Genomic DNA, 21165 nt, shown 5'->3' with positions numbered 1-21165 from the left:
ATTCCTTAAGAAAGCATCACACCAAGACAAATTGTACAACAGCTTGTGCACAAATGACACTTTGCTTTGTAGCATTTCAAACGTCCGCACACATTAAAATGCTTTTCCTTCAGCCCTGCATTTGAAAGAAAGTCAGTTTCATTCCTTTTCTTACAAGAAAGCAATTACAGCACCGATTTCTTGTAAAGTTATTCTATTAGGCACAAGATCTTTTCTTGCAAAAAGCTGTAAAATTACATTATGAACAAATGTTAGAGAAAGCCGTCCAGTACATACTGCGGTAAGCCCCATTGTGGTTCTTTGTTAAAGTTTGAGTCGATTATATCACTAAATGCAGGATACAGATTTTAAAAGTAACTTTTGCTTACAAATCTCTCCACTTACACCTTGACATTTACATTATTTGACTCTGCTGAGCTACACACCATGCAAATAACTAATTAGTTACAAACTGCCTGCAATTACAGCTTGACAGTTGCCTTAATGAGAGCTTGCACTATAACATTAAACATAGGTTATTGATAAGTCTTTTTGTCAAGCGTGTGACATTCTGAAAAACATTCCAGCTGCAGTAAAACACGTAGCCAAAAATTGCCTTTTTCCTTCTGGGGCTCCCCAAAGCAAGCATCAAGTCTAACGCAGGTCATTAGAAATGTCAAGATCGGATTGGATTTTCATGTTAAGCAACACCTATGCAGCAGGTATCACAAGTATCCTGTAATATGACCCCTCAGAGAAACCACATAATAAATTCACGATATTTAACATTTTTGCCATTATACTGCAGCTACAAACTAACAATGTTCCAATTGGTTGATATCAGTGAAATTTCACAGCGGCTTACTGCAACCGATGCAAAGGTTTGATGCCTGTATAATCTAGTCACAGGTTGGAATCATATCTGGTACAACTCAATCATTCATCCTCCTGAGGCCCTTTAAAATATATGACTGAATGGACTTTGGCTCTAGCCCCGTAGTGCCTGTAGCAAACTCCTTGGCCTCTAGTATATTCAACTCCTGCACTATAAAACCATTTGAGTCAACCAAAAGCACAACCAGAGTAAATTTTAAAACCTTACCCTATGTCGTCACCTAAGTGGTGAAGATATACATGGAGGGTGCAGCAGCAGGCAAGAGAACAAGGTGGTAGAAAAAGAGGCAGAGTGCAAGACAGCAACACAGCAACAACAGACTCGCTTCCTGAGCCAGTTGACAGATTCTTCTCCACAGATTTTATCGCTGACAGTTCATATAGTCTGGGTCGCGGTACTGCACCAAGAGTGGACTGACACAATGACATAGCACAAGACCCCAGAGGTGAGGCCCCGATACAAACTTGTGAATTCTCAGATATTGCTGTAGCCATCTGTTCCCCAGTTTTATCTAGGTAACCCATGCTTACCAGCTTGCTACTGGGACCAGCCCCTATACAAACCACAACATTCTAGTTAGTTATGCAGCCACTACTCATCATTTTGTCAGATCTGATGATGCCCAGGCAGTTATCTTTCCAGCAGGTCTCATATCAAGCAGCAGGCCATGCTGCAGATAATATATTGTACTTGGCCAACTACCGAAACTGGTTGTCTCACCACCCGAGTTACTTGTTGCGTTTGCTTACAGAAGATGCAACACTTGGCAGGTCAAAAGGATGCAGGAACTGAGTGGAATCCACTAGACCCAATGACTGCATACCGAGCTGTCCAGCCAAAGCATGTTCTAGATCTAGCAGAAGGAGCTGCAAGTCCAGTATTCCTCGCATTTCTTGCACATAGCTGTTAGTTATCCTCCAAAATTGGGAATCATTGCCGGGAAGGGTCTTGGCTCAACCTGCCACTGCTCTTCGATCCATTTGGACAACCTGCTGCATTGCTCATCATACAGTCCAGATTTGGAGGTCAATTCACAGATAATTATAGCCGCACCTGCTTCATGGATCTTTGTAATGTCTGCATTGGTTTGCTGGGGACAGTTTTCAACAGAGACTATCAATAGAGCATTCTAATGCCTCGAAGATCAATCTATCCAATGGATCAGCTAAAAGGCCACTGCCAATGCTAGTCTCCAGCTACGATTATGCTCTTGGACTAGGTGCTGCTTCCCTTGAAGGAGAATTCGGTTAATTTGGTACAACGAACAACGAGGCCGGGTAGAACTCGCACCAACACCACCCAAAGCCTTCTGACTACAGGAAGTCCAATTAATTGTTGATTGTTCGCCAGTCCCGCAGATTTCAAACTTGAATGTTTGCTCAATGCACTACGCTTTCTGGAGGCAGCTTGTGAAGGCAACACACATTTGAATAGACAAACACACTTCAAGTATCACGTTACACACCCATAGTCTAGTTACACCCATAGTCTAGTTACATCTTAGGTTTAGGTGTACTTGATCGAAATCTTTTGACATTTGACTGAATTTTATTTTGTCTTTTTGCTCGAAATTCCATGGGGGGCCCTTGCAGCAACCCAACACCCCACCTTTACCTATTCCCTGACCCCACCCCCCATATATATTTAACCTAAATTCCCCAAAAAACAAAGAAATGTGGTCAAATGTAAAAGGTCAATTTCGTTCGATTAAGTATGCTAACATCATACACTAGTCATCAGCAAATTAGAGCAATTATAATAGTATCTTATTTAAGGTGCATGCTTAAAAGGTAATGGTATAGGAGACTGGGCATAAGGCTATGGAGTGCATCAGTGAAGTAACCAAGTTAATACAGGTACTAAACCTTGGCATGGACACCTGGTGCCAAACTTTAGATGCATACGACCACAACTTTGAAATAAAAGTTGGAAACCATAGCAATAACCGACAAACGTACTTGTGGACTGTCCAACGCATTGGTGATCGCAGAGCCTGCACTGGCACTGCTCCCACTATTTAGCAAGTTTGTTGAGCTGCGTTTGGTTTCATCTCAAAAGCACTGGAATTAATAATTAACATTTTACCTTCGTTGGATCCGGACGACAATATTAGAGACATTTTATTTTCACTATGGGCTCAGAACCTTTTAAAAATTGCCATTTTGCTGATTTTCCACCCTAAGAACTAAGCGGTAAAAAAATAGTTCATACTGCTTTGTGATAATTTACCAGTAGGTGTTCGATTAGTTTATTCACTAAAAGGACCAGTGCTTCAGTATTCTGGGAATGCATAGGACATAAGTAGCATTCTACAGTAAAACATAATTAAAAGCAAATAGTAAAGCTAAAACAAATATTTCACTAAAGCAGTGGAAGGAAAACCAAGGTGATGAGCTTTAATCAACTATGTTAAAAGCTGAACTCAGTAGGTTTGCAAACCACCAGGGGCAAATATGGCAACGATATACAAGTTCCAATGACGACCAACCCGAGTAGCACACACCTTGAAAATGTACTTGAATTCCTTGCCTAGCCAGGACAGCGTGTGCCAATGTATTTGACAGTCTCCCACCTTAAACCCACTAGTTGCAGCCTCTTGACCAATCCCTTAATGTGCTTACTAGCTGCTCCCTCAGGAACATCTGTAGATCCACATTGGTACAGGATACCTCTGCTCTAGGCTTATAGCATTCTTTATTCAACCAGGTTGGTCGGCCATCACATGTTCATTGGTCGCTTACCCTGGAGGACCTCTATTGGGGACCTGTTGCTAGATGCATGCACTCTTGTAAAAGAATACGTTTGGGGCCAAATTACAAAAACGAGGCCACATTTACCCCATTTTTAAAAGACACTGGGACATATTAGAAAACCATTGCATCATGGCAGGGCAGTTTGGCAAGGAATAAGCACCAGGGCAAAGACTGCCCTAGCGCAGATAAACATTTGTTGTAAATTATTGGCTAGTCGACTGAGCCAAGTTGTACAGGAACTGGTGCACTCTGAATACATTGGATTCATCCCTGGTCGGAGCACAGTACAGAACGAACAGACTTCAATTCTCGATAAACAGGAATTCTGACAGGTAGCAGTGATTCGTGTGGACTTCTACAAAGCATTTGACTCCATTTGCTGGTAGTATCAATCCATGGTGATCGAAGGGGACTGGGTCCCTCCTTTGTAGGTTGGGTTACATTACTATACGAAGGGTAGACATCTAGAGAAGACGAATGGAACTGTCAGCTTCAGGGCTGTCCTCCCTCACCCATGCTCTTGGCTGTACGTATTGAACCATTAGCGAAGGTGGTAAGTTGGAGACTCGGATTGTGCGTGGGGGTAGGAAGATATGCATTTCGTCATATGCAGCCAATGTATTGCTGTACATGCGCAAACCGATGTGTGATCTGGAGGGGATGCTCGACTATCCTTGGTCAATCTGGACTGCAGATCAATCGCTCCAAGTCAGCCCTCGATACGATAGCCAAGCATGGGTGGTAAGCTGGCGCACATTGGCATGGACACCCCAGTGGTGGATTTAAATATTTGGGAACACAAGTGGGAAGGGGTGTATAAGAATAATGTGATACAAAGCTTGATTGCATTCGACAGATCTGAGGCATGGTCAGTGGTGGGTATGGTGGCACTTGCACTCCCACACAGTCTTCCAGGCCATGTCAAAGCCTATAGTGGCTGAATACGTTCATAAGCAGTACATGATATTGGGAAAATTGTTATGGAAGTGTGTGAGTTCGAAAGTGGCGTTAAAGTTGCAGCTCCCAGCTGGGAAGGGACATGTGGGTGCCCTGGATTGTTGCTTGCATTACCGAATCGCAAAGCTTCACATATGGTTGGCTGGTTTGTGGCTCCACAGAAGGTGCGACTCAGCCTCCGAGTGAAGGTCATTGCAGTTGTTGGTGATCAGGCCAGGGACCAGGAGCTTTCCCAGCTTCCACGCCGGTGGCAAAAATTGTAATGGTCTGGTGGAAAGTGACTAGACTTCCAGGCCAGAAGGTACCCTTTATGCCAGAAATTAGGCTATATTGCAGCAGGTTGGACTATTGCATAGGCAAAGGGAGTAGTCGATAGTGGGGTAACTGGCTGGGGTGAGCGAGTTGAAGAGCTGTATGATACCGATGGGGCCTTCACATCAGGAACTCAGAGTCCAGCAACCAGGAGAGAAGCTCAACTTTTTGGAGTACTACCTGTTGATGAAAGTTCCCGGCATGACCAGTGAGGCACGGAATGAATGCAGAAATGCAGAGTCTGACGAGCGGGACCGACTGGTTACTGAACTTAATGCCGCAGTGGTGGCTGCCATGGATGATGGCGTGGCTAAGCTGAGAAGCAAGTGGGATGGAACCTGGGAGAACCACGGTCCGATATGGAATGGGCTAGTGCACTGCATTTTGCAAAGTAGGTATCCAGGAATGTAAGATTAAGCGAGTCACGCAATACTCATTGTGGTAGCTAAAATGGCTCCCGATCTTGACCACAGTTGCAGGAGATTTAGGAGAGGATTGCGATAACATTTGGTTGATTGTTCAAAATATGCCATTTTATTAAATTATGTCAAACCCCTCACTATACCTATGCAAACAAAGGCAAAGAAAATGTATGGCAATTCAAATAATGATATTCAGAGTCTTTTGACAACATTTTAGTAACCTGGGTGAACTCCACTTCCCCATGATTCAACGTAAACTCAACTCCAATGGTCAACAAAAAGAAACAAGGAAATCCACGTATGCAAGTCTCAATTCAGTTTGTGATTATGATGTCAGGTTAACCAAGGTTCCAATAACAGAAAGGCTTCTCTTCTTGGTGATTTCCACTAAATCAAAATAGCATCAATGTCATTCCCAGCCACAATGCTTTGCCACAAATTCCATTAGTCCAAGACGAATGAGCACAATTCAAAGTAAATGCAGCTTCTGCAAAGGTTTGTAAAAAAAAAAATAAAAAAAATTAGACACCTTGGTTAACAGTTAGGTCTCTTTATAAGATCAGGAGTCACAGTAGGTTTCCCTCAGGATGACTTCAAAGCACTTCTACTTTCACAAGTGTTTACCACGAGGGACTACTCCTTTGCCTCAATAGTCCACTTCATTGAATAAGTCTTGCATTCACTGACAAGCCGATACAACACCACTGCTTCAGTACTTGAAAAGATTCACTTTCGGGTACTTCAGTACCTTCAAGTAGGCAAGGCACACTTCCTCTGAAATTCTTTTCAGAGGGGCAGCCTCTGTGCCTTGCTTGTCCATCTGTAACCAACAACCTAGACTCGCCTTTAGGAAACTTCTCTTCCTTCTACGGTCATTGGGAATGTAGGTTTTATCAACTTCAAAGAATATTTAGAAGTAGCAAGTTGTCCTTCCCCCAACCTTGCCTTTATCCCTCGGCCTACTGTTATCCAGATTAACCAGAAGCTTGTGTGCCACTCCCGGCTTCAGGAAATGCTTGGACTTGTATCTTAGGCAATGCTGAGGTTCTGGCTCAGATTATTGTATAAACTGTTCCCTGGCTTTGGGAAAGGCTGGTTTCAGTCTCAATTGGGGAATACCTGTTTCACTCTTGGCTTGGGCAAAGCTTGCCCTCTCCAACTTCAAACAACAAGGTTTCAACACTTGACTTCTCTTTGCGAGCAATTGTCGTCTGCGGTAATAAAGATGGAGGTCACCCTTCCTCCGAGAATCACTTAGGCACATGCAACCACTTCGTCAGAGGTTTCACGAAGTATAAAGGTTAACAATTGCTTTTCGTAGCGCTCTCTTCAAGCAAGTGAAAGAAAATACCTGATCACATGCAAGTGCTACATCTCAAGTGCCCCAAATGTTAAAGACTTGGCTAACAACTTTGCCTTGCTTTTACTCTTACGCAGGTGATACTGTTGCCGTCAGTGCTAGTGCAAAAAATCAGAATGCCAGGTTTAACTCACTGGCTTCTGACTTCCTTTCTTGCACAATTTATACGACTTCTGGCTTCACATTTAACCCACACCCTTCCTCGCCGAGTCAGTCTTTGTTCGAGCCACTCAATTAAGGGACCAGTGTCCCTCCCGAGACCCATGGCTTCACAACAGCTGCTCACCATGGTCTCCAACACATCTCTTGCTGCGCAATCTCTGCAATTAGGCTCTCATGGGGAAAACTTTCCTCCACGCCTTTCGCTGCCCACCAGAGTTTGGGGGTGAACAGGAGCCCCCACAGGATAAGCAGGTGAAATCTGAATCAGAAACCCTGACATCCCTATGGTTCTCCACTTCTGCCTAGACAGGGTCTGCTTAAAGGCAGCCTGGCCTAGTTTGTGTCTGGTATACCCCACAAAGAGCTGGTTGTCCACTCTCAACTTGGACATTCTGGAAATATAAAAGCTCAAAGCTCTCCTAGGGTCCAACCTATGAATCTGTTACTCTTCCTTACTAGGATGTGGAAGAGCATAGAAGACAGGTAGCACAATTTTCTAACTTAAATGAAAGTCCGAAACTACCTTTAGGTAGAAAGGAGGGTCCGATTTAACACAACCCTGTCCTTGACGAATGCAGTAAAGGGTGGCTTGGAAGAAAAGTGCCTGCAACTCGGTCACTCTACGTGCAGATGTAAGAGCAATCAACATAATAGTTTTAAAGGTTAACAACCTCAACGGGCAGGAGATCAAAGGTTCAAATGGAGCACCCATCAGAAACTTCAAGACCACGTTAAGGTCCCAAACCAGAACCGGAAAAAGTTAAGGCGAGAACACATTAGGTAGCCCTTTTAGAAATTAAGTAAGCAAAAGAATCTTAAAATAAGAGCATTCCTCCGATGAGCGCTTGGAGAGCGCCGCTAGGTAACCTTTAATGGTCCCCACCTGAAGACCCTTGTGGGCTAAAGAAAGCAAAAGGATAGAACATCCGGAGTTTAACACTGAAAACAATTAACATTCTTCTCTCTGCACCAGTCACAGAACTTATTCCAACAGCAACGATACAAAGACTTTGTAGCCGACCACTTGGCCAAAACCCACACCCCCATTACATCTGGGAGATGCCAATCCTTATCTCAACCTTTCAGAAACCATGCGTGAAGGTTGAGAGTCCGGACCTTGTGTATGAAGAACCCGAACTTCCTCTCGCGAGATCCTCTTCGGGGAAGACGCATCGGAGGACAGATGGACATTTCCAGAAGATCCGGGTACCACGACCTCCTGGCCCAATCCGGAGCCACAAGGATCATGCAAGACCTGAAACCTCCTGAGAACTTGAATGACAGGGACTGGAGGAAACTCGTACAGTAGCAGGAATTCCAAATCCACCATGAATGCGTCCCCTAGAGCTCCTCTGATAAAATTCCCTTTAGCAGTACTGCTTGCACTTCTGTTTGTGACCAGTGCCAACCAGATTTACTTGCGGGGTTCCCCAAAGGGGCGAAGACCATCTGAAGGACATCCTGGGCTAGTTCCCACTGCCTGCTCAGAGCATCTGCCACAGTGTTCTCTCCGGCCAGATGTACTGCTGCTAGGGAGATTTCTTCTTGAATTGCCCAGAACTAGAGCTCCATCGCCTTTGCACAGTGGCAGTGACCCTACACCACCTCTCTTGTTGAGATAATGCATGGCCACCGTGTTGTCCGTCATTATCAGGGCATTCTTCTCCCGTACAGACGGCAGAAAACCCTTCAGTGCTTGCCTGATCGCTCTTAGCTCCAAAAGAGTGATGTGAGGTTTGGACTCCAATGGAGACCAACGACCGCTGGTGATCAGACATTGGCGTGCGCTCCCACTGAGGAAAGTGTCGGTCACTACAGTTACCTCCGGCCATAGTTGCCAAAAAGGTTCTCCCTTCATGAGGTTTTCCTCGCAAGCCCACCACGGAAGATTCTGCGAGAACCTTGCCTGGAACCTTAAGGTGATCCGACATCTTGCCTAAGAATTGGAACCATGGAACCCTGAGCACTCATTGAAAGGAACCTCATTCTCTGGTGGGCCTCTGGCACCAGAAAGATGCAGGATGCCATGAGGCCAAGCAACTTTAAGAATTTGAAGGCAGGAAGACATTCTGAAATGTGGTTACCATCTGGAGAATGTTCTGAGCGAGCCCTCACTTTGGGTGGTGAGCACAGCCCAGATGTATTGGAGCTGTTGGGAAGGTGTCATATGGGACTTCTTGAAGTTGAGGGAGAAGCCCAGTCTGAAGGGAGTTACAGGTAACGTTGAGATGATCCAAGGCTTGTTCGGGAGAATGCCCCTTGATCAGCCAATCGTCCAGGTAGGGGTAGACGTGAATCCCCCCCCCCTGAGATGTGCTGCCACTACCACCATCAAGTTTAATGAATACCCTCAGGGCAGAGGTTAACCCAAATGGCAGGACTCAAAACTGAAGTGTGAGCCGCCTCAGGTATTTACTGTGCTTGAGATGGATCGGCACATGAAAATAAGCACCCTGAAGGTCCAATGACAGCACAATCCTGATGTTGTAGGGCCTGAAGGATCCGAGAAAGTTACCATCTTGAATCTGTCCTTCCTGAGGAACTTGATCAAATTTCTCAAGTCCAAGATGGGTCTCAGTCTACCGTCCTTTTTGGGAAACCAGCCACTTATTCCACTGTGCTGCAGGCACCGGTTCTATAGTGCCTTTCTCTAGCAGAGATAATATTTCCTGCACAAGGAGCAGATCTGGAACCCTTAAAGAGTACTTCCGGTGGATTGTGGTGAGGATTCCGTAGAAAAGGAAGGCAGGACCCCAGGGCCATTTATTCCAGAGCACAACCATCTGAAGTAATGGCTCGCCATTCTACCAGATGCTGAGAGCCTGCCCCCCACCGGTGAGCTGTGACCGAAGGCCTCAGAGCGGTTTTGAAGTAGCAAGGCCTGAGGGCGCAGGCTGCTGCTTTAGCGGTTTTGGCACCTCTACCTCGTCCACCAAGAGGAAACTTACGTTGTCCTCTGACTGACCAAGCCTCTCGCCCTTCCAAATGAGTAGTAACGAAAGGATCTACCCCTCCATTGCTGTTCATTAGGATGAAAAGGCTAAGGCTGCCCAACAGCAGTGCACAAGGACGTTGTGGCTGCCTTAGAGGTCTGCAGATTCTCAAGGCTCTCGTCAGCCTTGCTGCCAAAAAGGGGAGACCTGTCAAATGGCATGTTCAGAAGTCTAGCCTGCACATCTGGTGCAAAACCGGACTTCTGCAACCACGCATATCTGCGTATCGCTGTTCTTAGCCATGGCCCCGCTTACACGGTCTGCAACCTCCAACCCAGACTGAAGGGATTCCCACATGGCTTCCTTGCCGTCCAAGAGATAGTAAGCCCTCCCTTTTTCTTCCCCTTTGGGAATATGCTCAGCCGCCATAGCTATGCAACCCCACTGTGTGAAAATCTAGCCAAGGCACAAGAGGAGTTGACCGCCTTCAACGCCATACTCCCAGCTGAAAATCACTTGCAGGGCCGGCCATCCACGTGCTTGTCATCCTTCCGGATAGGGACTTAGGATACGCAGCCTGTTTCGAGGTAGCCAGGGCTGCTTGGACCACCAGACTCAGGAGTGGGGTGAGAAGACAGATAGCCGGGGTTGCTACTGGAAGGGTGGTATTTTCTCAGAGACTAGTTGACCGCTGGATTGGTCTGTGGGGTTTCCCAATTTTTAGCCACCCGGTTCTGCAGAGCCACATGAAATGGCAAAATGGAAATCAGGAGGACCCTGATCCAAAATGTCCATAAGATCATCCCGATCATAGTGGACAGTAGGTCTGGCCCAGCCCAAATACTACTACACCCGCGACATAAGGCATCGGTAAGAAGAGTTGGAATGCTCACCACTGTTTTATCTGCCGAACTCCAGCTCAGGAGAAGTGTCCATACCACTTGCATTATGCAAGGTATGTTATCGGTACTTATATAGCGCACCGTCACCAACTGAATTGGTCCCCAGGCGCTCTGGTGGATCTGTAAACGAAAAGGTGGGATGGGTTAGTGAGGTGAAGAGGGAGTAGGATAGTGAGGAGTGGTGTACTGTTGGCAGCTTCAACTCGGTAGCCACTGGGTGCTGAGCTTTGGTGCGAGTATTGCACCGGTGTCCGTCCGCGTATGCTGTTGGTGCGGCTTATGTGTTGTTGCAGTGTGGTGAAGTGCGTGCGGCTTGTTGTGCGAGAGATGGTTGTGAGAGTTTTTGGGTGAGAGAAGTATGCAGAGAGTTTGAGCTTATATTGGTTAGTGGGTTATATGACAAATAACATGCTAACATTCACAGTTCTGTCTAGGTGTGGCACTCGCCAACCTTCACAATATCATCCAGATACAGTGCAGGCCAATGTTATCAATTCTAAGTGTGGCACATACTAGCAATCAAGTTCTATCCAAGTTTTGCAGGTGCTAACATTCACAATCCTATCTAGATGCGGCGCAGGCTAAGGTTCTCAATTCTAAGTGTGGCATGTGCTAGCATTCATAATCCCATCTAGGTGTGAGGCAGGCCAAAGCTAATAATTCTAAGTGCGGCGCATGCCAACATTCATATTTCTATCATTTTTTTCAGAGCTCTATCAAGTGTGGTGTTTGCTAACTTTCCTAATTCCATCAAAGAAGGCAGATGCCGACATTCACAAACCTATCTAGATCCGACGCAGGCTAGCGTCCACACTTCCGTCCAGGTGCGACACTCGTTAACATTGACTACTAGTGTGTTAGGATGCAGTGCAAGGCAACATATCAAACTGTCATGGATAAAATGTGGCCGGTGGTCACAAAACTTTTAAGTATGCATGGGCTAAGTCCATGGCAGTCGATGTTATGGGAAGGTAAGGTAGAGTGGTGGGGGCTTTCTGTTGTAGAGTAATTGCTCTACACCCCACCCTTGCCACACAGTTTTTTGTTGGTTTCTGTTGACTGCTGGCTTCCCCTGCTGACACATCTTGGAGCTGCCAATGTAGGAGCCGGCCCTTTGCCTCGGGCCCTTCGCCGCAGGGGCTGCCGGGCAGTGGGCTGCCCTGGGAGGGTCACTTATGGCCTTTGGGTGAACCAATCAGGGCAGGGGGTTGGTCTGGGAGGCAGGAAGCGCTCGAATCGGGAAGCTGGAGTGGGGAGTGCAGGCTAGATGGGGGCTCCTAGGGCCTGGGGGCACGAGTCATTATTCCAGATTTTCCCAAAATGGAGGCACGAGCACTGGGGCTCCAAAGGACCCACTCACCTGGCTCCTGGTGGAAATGGAGCCGACGAGGTCTGCGCTGGCCGCTAGACCAGGAAACACGTTGTGGATCCTCTAATCAGGGCAGGGGAAAGATGCTATGGCAAAGATCCTGCAACCCTACTCTCCTCCGAGATGAGGCACTCGTGTACAAGACACCAAACAGAGCTGTACCATCAGTGTTCCACCTCCTCAAAAATGGAGGAGGGGGAAACAAAAACAAATAAAAAAAATGCACCTTTCGTCAGGAAGCACAGCCAGAGGCTTCAAATGAGACGACTTTTAGGTTGTTCTACCTAGGGCTGTGCTGGTAAATTTGGCACAGACTGCGTCAACAACAGCTCCGAAGGCATTGAGGGTCTGATGGGGGTGGAGGACCCGACAGGCAACAGACCAGCGTAGTGCCGAGGATTTTGGACAGTTTATACGGAAACGAAAACTGACCTTTCTTCACGTCTCGGGCGATCCTTATGAACCTTGTCCGAACAAGGCATCAAAGGCTCGCGTGTTTCCGGCTGAGACCGTTCTCTGCCAGCTTCAAAAGAAGGTGCGGACGGGGTCTTGCCCTGTTTATCAAAAACGTCAAGCATTTTCACCCGGAAAAGCTTCCCACTTGCGGGCATTGAATGTTTGGACGGCAACTAACCCTCTAGGTAGTGCCACCTAAACACTAGGAAGGCGACCGACGGTGCCTTCGCCGAGCGCTTTGACGAGGAGTGGCGGTAACCACCCTTGGACCTTGAGTGCTTGGCCTTCCTCCAAGGAGTCACCACTCGACTCATTGGTCGAAGGCCCAGCAGGTCGGCGCTTTGACACTTTCCTACCTTCATTTCCTCTTTTGTTCCCGCAAGGCCTTTCCAGTCATCCACTGGCACTTGAAGTACGTATCCATGTCATGGCCCCCGCCGAGGCACCACAGGCAGACACGATGCAGATCTGTGATGGACATCTTGTATCCGCAGTCCCAGCATTTCTTGAACCCGGACCAAGGTGTCCGAGTAGAAGACGAAGACATAGCAAAGAAAATCTTCACAGCAAAGGTGCACCGAGTTCCACAAAGCAAACAAGTTTGCGAAAAAAAAAATGAACTGAGGCTATGGGCGCCGAGCCTGCTGTTTACAACACCCAATGAAGTCACCCACGGAGGCCTTCGCGGGCCATTGACCCGACGCATGTTGCCCTCTGCTGTTAAATGTCTGAAGCACCCGAGCAGCCAAATGAGGAATAAATTGGAGGACAAACCATTCAAATCGCACTTGGCACTCCCTTTCCTCACCTTCCCCCAGAAACTCTGCAGAGCTCTGGTTCTCTTCAGGCTGGACTACTTGAACAGCCCCCTCAATCTGCCTCTTTCCTCCCTCCGCCCTCTTCAACTGATCCAGAAGATGCCTGCAAGACTGATCCTTGGCCTCAAGATCAGGGACTGCATCTCTCCAGCCCTAGAAGCTCTGCATTGCCCCCCTGTGACTGCAAGGATCTTGGCCTGGTCTTGGGCCCCCACGGATGAGGCACCCTCAAAGGAGTACGACAGCTCCTCAGACCGGCCGGTCCTGGATGAGGCAGGACCCTGCTTGGAGCACAGGGCAGAGGCATTGGCGTTCAGCCACACCGCCAGTCTGTGCCCATCCTTCGTCGTCTACTTGGCGAAGCCGAGGCATATCTCGCATTCTACCTGCATCCCCACCACAAGGAAGGAGTAGAGGCATTGCAGGGGCTGGTCTTAAACAAACATTTCGTAGCCCGCACTTGGTGCAGGACATGAAGAGGGATCTTCCTTCCTCCTTTTCCTCTGGAAACTGACAATCTTTGCCTTGGAGGGGTGCTGAAATGTACCGTACCAACAAAGGAGGCCGCTGTCGGTAGATGGAGCGCGCACACAGGCTCTTTCGGAACAAAAATGTATCCTTTTTCTGACAGAAACACGAAAAAAAAATTAGAAGTAGCTCACAGAGCAAACTTGAGGATTCCCAGCACTGATGCATGCAGTAAAAATCGGAAGATGGCTGCCAGAGGAGGAGCTTAGGGAGAGGACTAATTGGATTGGGCAGTATGACCCAGATGATAGCGATTGATTTAAAGGAGAAATGCAGTTTGTACGCGAAAGTGAAACTTTCTATTAACTGAGGATTACAAGGAATCTTCATGAGCATGTGAATCCATGCCAGACCCCATGCTGGAGAAATAAGCGAAAACATCAGGATGAGGAACAGAAGTGGGGTAAGAGCAAATGAGACTTCATTTTGGAAGGTCATTGTAGTTATGGACCTCAGGCAAGCATTCACATAGAACTCAGCGTCAGGCCCCCACCTGTAGAAACCCCACTTTACTTCGCCACATAGGTATGGGGTAGAAAAGGAGGGTGCAAAGGGGTTAACCAGCAATGACAAAGTAAATGCCAGCGAAGTAAATGGGACTGTATACATAAAATAAAGACATACATCCACCTCTAGCCAGTCAGATTTTAGATGGTAGGAGTTACCGATCTCTAGGGACCAGTTTGGGCATTAGGGAAGTCTGAGCTAGTGTGGTGCAAGCCCACAGGGCGAAAAGAGGGGTGGCACCTCTTAAAATTAGAACACTTCAGTCTTTGAGAGTTGGTATGCTCTTGAGGCTATCTGTGACAACGTATACATTAAATATATATGAGCCAACATACATCAGCAATAGGTACCTGTAGTCGTGGTAAAGTCTTCCCACAGGAGTACTTTTTGTCCACTTATACAAGCCACATTACATAATTATTCAAAAACCTTGTCAACAATAGAGACTGACTGAGTTTAGGTGGATAGTTTCATGTGACTTAAAGAATATGGGGATGGGGCAGAGGAGCAAATAGAGTTGCAAAAACAAGTTTTAACCATTCTTTCGCCATAGTACGGTTGTGCTCACCTATGGCGAAAACAGCACAATTTATTCTAGCCAATCCAACAATCTTCAGGGCAAATCTGTCCAGTGATTTGCAAACTAGGCCTAAAAGTGGATCAATGATATTGGTCAACCCAGAGCATATAAACCCAGTAAGGTGCAAACAGACTGGTTGACAGCCAATTGGGCTGTGGCATCCAACATAATTCATTTTTTATTTAAAAAAATAAAATAAACCCACGATTGTGGCCATTCAGGTTTTTGAAAGATCCAACCTGAACCCATGCACAAAACCTCAAAAAAAAAGTTTATATATTGTGTCCCCCAGTTATCCCTGTCCTACGAAAGGCATGGACCAGGTGGTTAAAAGCCTGGTTAAAAGCCTTCAAAACCACAGACACCAGGAAGTTAAGGGAGATACATCCGTCTGAGCATGCCTAAGACCAAAGGATCAGAATGGGGACTCTGCCTCCAGGGACACTTCCTAGGAAGGACGGGACCGTAACAGAGGGCCAGCATCTAGACTGGGAAGCACAGGTATGTCTCAATGCAATGGCCAGTTGCCACTGGCTAAATGGCCATTGGTAGAATCCATGACAGGGGTCCCAATTGGTACAGACTACTCGACAGGCATGACTAAGTAATGCCCAGAGAGCCCACGGGGGAGTCCGAGTAAACTCTGGGAAAAGTAGGCAATCTAAGGTTGGGTTGAAGGCCCTGCCCCAGATGAAGGGCCTAGCTGGCATAGTCACTGCCCGCACAGCAAACTCTGAAGCTGTATGTGTTAGGGAGAATTCACACCCAAGTGCTAAATTCCCCTGTACCTTAGAGCCCTCCAGCTCTTTTGCTATATTTTGGGACTTTTAACTTCATTTTCAAAGCGTTTTACTTTTGTGTTCTTTGGTTATGGAGTTTTAAAACAACTCGATAGGCATCATCTTTTTCTGTGTGGCACACAGCGCCTTCAGTGCAGTGGCAATGGGATGTCTTTCAGGCTGCCAAAGGTTTCAATACCTTAACTGGGACCGATGTCTCCCAGAGCATGTAAAGTTAAACCGACTTTGCTAGTCTTAAATTTACAGACCCCGAGTCACAACACTAATGTAACAGTCAGAGGTTACCCTTTCCTACTTGAAACGGTTGGTGGCAGTGTTTTAGATCAAACTACCAGGATTTTTCCCCAACCGCGACCAACGGTAGCTAAAAAAAAAAAAAAAAAAAAAAAAAAAAAAAAAAAAAAAAAAAAAATCGGGTCAGCCATGTTATTAAATATGGCACCCAGGACCCATCTGACAGACTCGGTCAACTTTTTGCCATTTCTTTTGGGAAAGGTCCTTCTTGCCTTTGTTTCTGCGCGCCAAACCAGGTTTGGTCCCTTTGTTTGTTGGCCTTTGACGGGCTTCAGTGCTGAAGCCCTCCTCTGGCACCCGAGTGTCTGGGGTGGACAGGATGTGAGGGAGGTGCCCGAAACTCTGTGCTTAGTCTCCTAGAAGACCCTTCTGCAGAATGCTGTGGAAAACCAGATAGCCAGTGGTAAGGATACCAGTTTGTGGTCTTTAAAGGCACGCGCACCTTAAACAGACGTTCTGCCAAGCTTGTGGCCTCTTCCCTGGGCAGTGCAGGAACCTCCCAAAGTCCTCCTTGTCCCCACGACTGAAGCTCAGGAACAGTGAAATCTGCTCGAACTGCCAGGAACAACTGCCTCAGCTATAGCTCTTCACTTTAAAAAGGTATTGTGCAAACGCATTCCGGAAATCTTTTCGGCCACGGTGTAAGTGATTTCAACCCGGCACTTACCCAAGTCAATGCCTAGCGTAGGATGCACAATGCCTAGCGTAGGATGCACAACTAAAACAACTATTTGTTGGCGTCTATAAGTTTTTATTCTGAACGATGTACCATTTAGATCACGCCCCTCTTTGAATCCAATGCCCCCCAACCCCCCCGGTCACACTGAAACAGGAATCAAGTTAATATTTATTTTATATATACACACAATATACACACTATTTTTAATGGTTATACAATAATCACCAATGGGGTGATGTCACACTAAACAATCTTTAATCACAAGGAGAAATGATGGGAAAAATAATGCAGCACAGCAATAATACTTGTGTGTTCAATCAACTGGCAATGTGGTTAATATTTCCCCCTGCACACTCCTCAACCCCCCCCCCCAATATGCAATATGAAGAAATAGAAGTAGAGAGAACAGGTTTCAGGAATGCATAATTCAACAAAAAATATTAATCCCAATTTCCCACAGCAAACACCAGAGAAAAACAATTGATTGGCAAACCTGTCAAAAATGGCTTTAAAGTTGGCTTTGAATGATTGGGGTAAAACACTAAAAATGGTTTAATTCACAGAAATTCGAATGGGAGCCACTTTATCTGGTTTCAGACACACCAGCAATTATTTGAGTGTAATGAGCAAGGAGAACACTTAATTTTGAGGTTGGGTGCAATGAAAAGCTATTCTACACGTTAGATTTTAGCCAAACGAAAAATTTGCAGCAAACTTTTCCGTATGCGGTAAGCGCGATTGCGCAACTATAAGGATGCGGTATTGGGTTCTTTAGAAAGCTTAGGATGTTAGCTTCAAGTAGACACTTGAATTCCGTTCCTAGCATAAAGTTATGGACGTTTTCGTGGATGTCGTTTTTTTCAGCTAGAGGCAAAATGTAAAACAAGGATGCACTTTTTAAAATACAAACAGGGTTCTTTACACTAGGGATGGACTAGTAAGAAACATACTACACGACGGCCCAACCACCAGACCAAGACGTCTCCGATCAGGTTTTTGCCCGCCGAGATGCTCACCTTCAGATGAAATTATCACTGCAAAGATGATTTTAACAATATTAGAGGGACTATAGGATAAGAGATTTCAGGCAAGATAAAAAACAATACAGTTCTGGATATAAAAGATTGGATTTGGATAGGGAGGACTATGGACAGTACATAGGCTAGTGACAATCCTATACTATGGATACTCACTACCAATGTTTTGAATGGAACAGTCAGGAATTCTGGTTCTGGTCAGGGATTTCTTTCTGGGACAGACTGCTGGGCACACCGGACTGGTCTGGTTCAGCGATCAGCAAGGTGCTCTGGACACCGCATGGCAGGACTGGACAGCAAGGCCCTGTGGTCTACACTGCACAGCATGACTGGACTGGTTCTGCAATGGCTCTCTGGTCTGCACAGCACAGAACGGCACGGTACCAGATGGGATTTAATCTGCCCTTCTGGTTATGAAGATAATTATTTGGCAGGCAAGCAGTTACAGCACAGCCTGGCTGCTTCTTTGGTTTCCCCTTTGAGTTGAGTGATGGGTTCTGGAAGTTAGGCCCAGCTAAAAGTGGTTCAGCTATGCTCCGAGCCTGCTTGCAAAGTTTCAGGAGTCTGGAACAAGTAGTATGGGTGGTTCTCCTTCAGAGTGCTTCGCCAAATTCGGGATGGTGGGTGGATCAGTGTGTTTTTCTAGGTCCTCAGCTGTCTCTATTTATGTGTTTGATAAAGGGGTGGGTATGCTGAATTATCCTAGGCGCACCCCGTAGGTAGTCTATTGGCTAAAGTCGGCTCTCTCCCTTGGAGGAGAAAACTGTCATGATGTGGTTTGAGGCAAAACATCCTTCCCTTTGCATTTTGCACATAAAATCTATTTTTGATACTATACATCTTTACATGTGTACAATCTTTATACCAATAACATACATAGCTCACATTTTGTGGAGCACACCTTCTTCCAAGCCTCATTGCTGTGAGATCTTCGGTCTGGATTTGACAAATTTTCGCACTTTTTGTCCGGGACACATCTGATGTATCCAGAATTCTGTACATATGTGCGCATGATATCTGGGCATAATCTTATGAAGTTTCATGCTTCTGACAAATACAATTGCTACAAAACCAGAATTTTCACTGCGCCTTCCCCGAACATTACAGATTCTGGCACCTCTTAAAATGTGCAAAAAATAAAAAAAGAAATTTAAAAAACACAACACTGCTACTAATTCTATAATTTTTTACAAATTCGCACAGTCCTATGAGTCTTTAGAAATATGCCTTCTGTGCTTTGTGAATCAACTAAAATGTCTGTCTCCGCCTCCATCTCCATCCTGCAGCTCAAGAGCAATCTCCACCTTCTTCCTCTGGCAAAGACCACTGTTGACACTTTACAATCTGAATATCCTTTCAGCCAAGGAAGGTCCATTGTCTCCCAGGAGCAGCACCAGTGCCCCTCCCCTCAAACACCTGAATGCGAGTTCCTGGTCCAGAGAGCAGAAGGGAGGTCTCTTGCCCAGTGTTGCTTTGTAGTTTGGCTTGCATCAGGTTTACTTTAAAAGTCACTTTGTTGCATTTTTCTTTGTTGAAAATAAACATGCAATTTTACAACAGGCAACCAGAACTCCAATTCCAGTCTCTAAGCCTTGGAGATTAAATAGTTGCAACCTATATTACTTTTGATAGCAGGTCACTTAATTTATAGGCATTTGATTTCAATTGCACAAGTTTAAGCTTCTGATGCAACTAATGACAGCTGTCATACAGGCACGCTGGTACTACGCCCATATTTTGGCAGATTTTCACAGGCAAGCACACTTTTTACTGTGGATATTTTGACGATTGATTCTGCTTTTCCTGACTGTGTTCATACTGATTCCTTAAATGAAGTGGCGGTTAACACCCAGCACAGATATGATGTTTTGCACCATTATTTTTTATTTTCAGCAACCAAGAAAAATGGATTCAAAAGCAGTTTCCGGGTTTCTTGCAATACATGCAATTTCCATTTTTACTTGGTGGGCAGCCCAGTAACATGTTTCAGCAGCGAGATCTCCTTTCCACTACTGACAACTGGCAAAGTAGATTTGGCAGCCATCTTTCAGTGTTTCAAAGCGCAATTTTTATAGGTTTTTGGCGCGCATCGGGCTTATGCAGCCATTTTGATGATTCTTGCACCATCAGCACACAGGGATGTCGCAAGGCAGAGCCTAGTGGGTTAAAACATCCCACAACTGTGAAAGTTTGTGATACTGACTTCGAAGGCTTGTCCTTCCCTAAACCAACATCTAACTTTCCGTCTGACCAAATTCTTCTAAGATCTGTGGCAAAGACTTAACCGTTTACTACCAGAACTATGCTTTCCTATACAAAGACACTGAACCATTGACTTTGGCCCCAGGCCTATGAACTGAATTGCTGGTTGTTAACTGAAACCCTCTGCCCTGCCTGTTTGTGCTGTTGATTCTTATAACCTTGTCTTTTTAAGTAACTGAGGTGCCATTTTGCTCCCACTTCATGGGAGCTGAACTGGTTCAGTAACTTATTGGTTGGTATTTGTAGTATATTGGTATGATATTGAGCTGCTCTTGCTAGTGTAATGTTTTTCAAATGACTAAATAAATGTATATTATTTTACCAACAAACCTTGATTAAGTGTTTGAATCACTGTATTTGTTGGTCCTTTGTGTAACTTATTCTACTGCTCACTTTACTCTGGAGATAAGTCTGGCTGCTCAGCCACTGCTATCGCATTACTGTGCAGTACAGGATTGTACCAAAGGTGAAATTGTACTGACACGTGTAGTCTTTGCATTTAGTGTTCCAAGGGTAGTGAATGTGATTTGTAAAGAATAAAAAAAAGAGATTTAAAAAAAAAAGACCCATTGCAATCCAAGGAATAAGTTGTTTAAAAGACACGTTTAGCTATAGCTAAAATGCCCCATTATAAAAACAAATAAAAAAAACACAAAAGAACTCTAGCACCGGTTAAAATCAAATGATATCCAGCGTTACGAGAACCACCAGAATGAGACATGAGCAGTGCATAGTGTAAGGAGTCATGGTGGCTTTTGAAACCACTGCTTGTTGACGTTAGCAAGTTAAACTGAAAAAAGAGTCTACCTAACAAAGCATCTCGTTTTTTGGTCCCAGAGAATAGGGTGGTATTTTATTTTGGTATATGCCTCTGGTTGGTGGAAGTTTTTTTTTTTTTTAAACCCGGTTACTGAATCTTAAGTGAGTTAGATGGTGAAAATCTTATTTTGGGGTGGGATGTTAAACTGCCCTGAATGGTCGCTACTAGGTAAACGTGCCAAGCGCCAATATAAGATTGGACTGTCATGCTAGTAGTGTGCGCCGAGATAGTCAATTGAAATGATTTGCAACACTCATTGTAACCATAGTTAAAAACAGAGGTTTGCTCGTTTAAACCCACCAACCCATGTCCCAACATAAAAATCTCAAACACAAACCCA

At 45.5% G+C, this 21165-nt stretch overlaps 1 protein-coding gene across 3 annotated transcripts in view; it reads right to left on the bottom strand.

Moving 5' to 3' along the window:
* HMMR (hyaluronan mediated motility receptor) overlaps nucleotides 1–21165 on the bottom strand; it is a 630884-nt gene that overhangs the window by 524203 nt on the left and 85516 nt on the right. The window lies entirely within an intron of this gene.

This window comes from Ambystoma mexicanum, chromosome 3q (genome assembly GCF_040938575.1).
Source record: "Ambystoma mexicanum isolate Mex_15411 chromosome 3q, UKY_AmexF1_1, whole genome shotgun sequence".
NCBI lineage: Eukaryota > Metazoa > Chordata > Amphibia > Caudata > Ambystomatidae > Ambystoma > Ambystoma mexicanum.
Note: the sequence above shows the minus strand (reverse complement) of the source record. Positions and strands in the feature narration are given on the sequence as shown.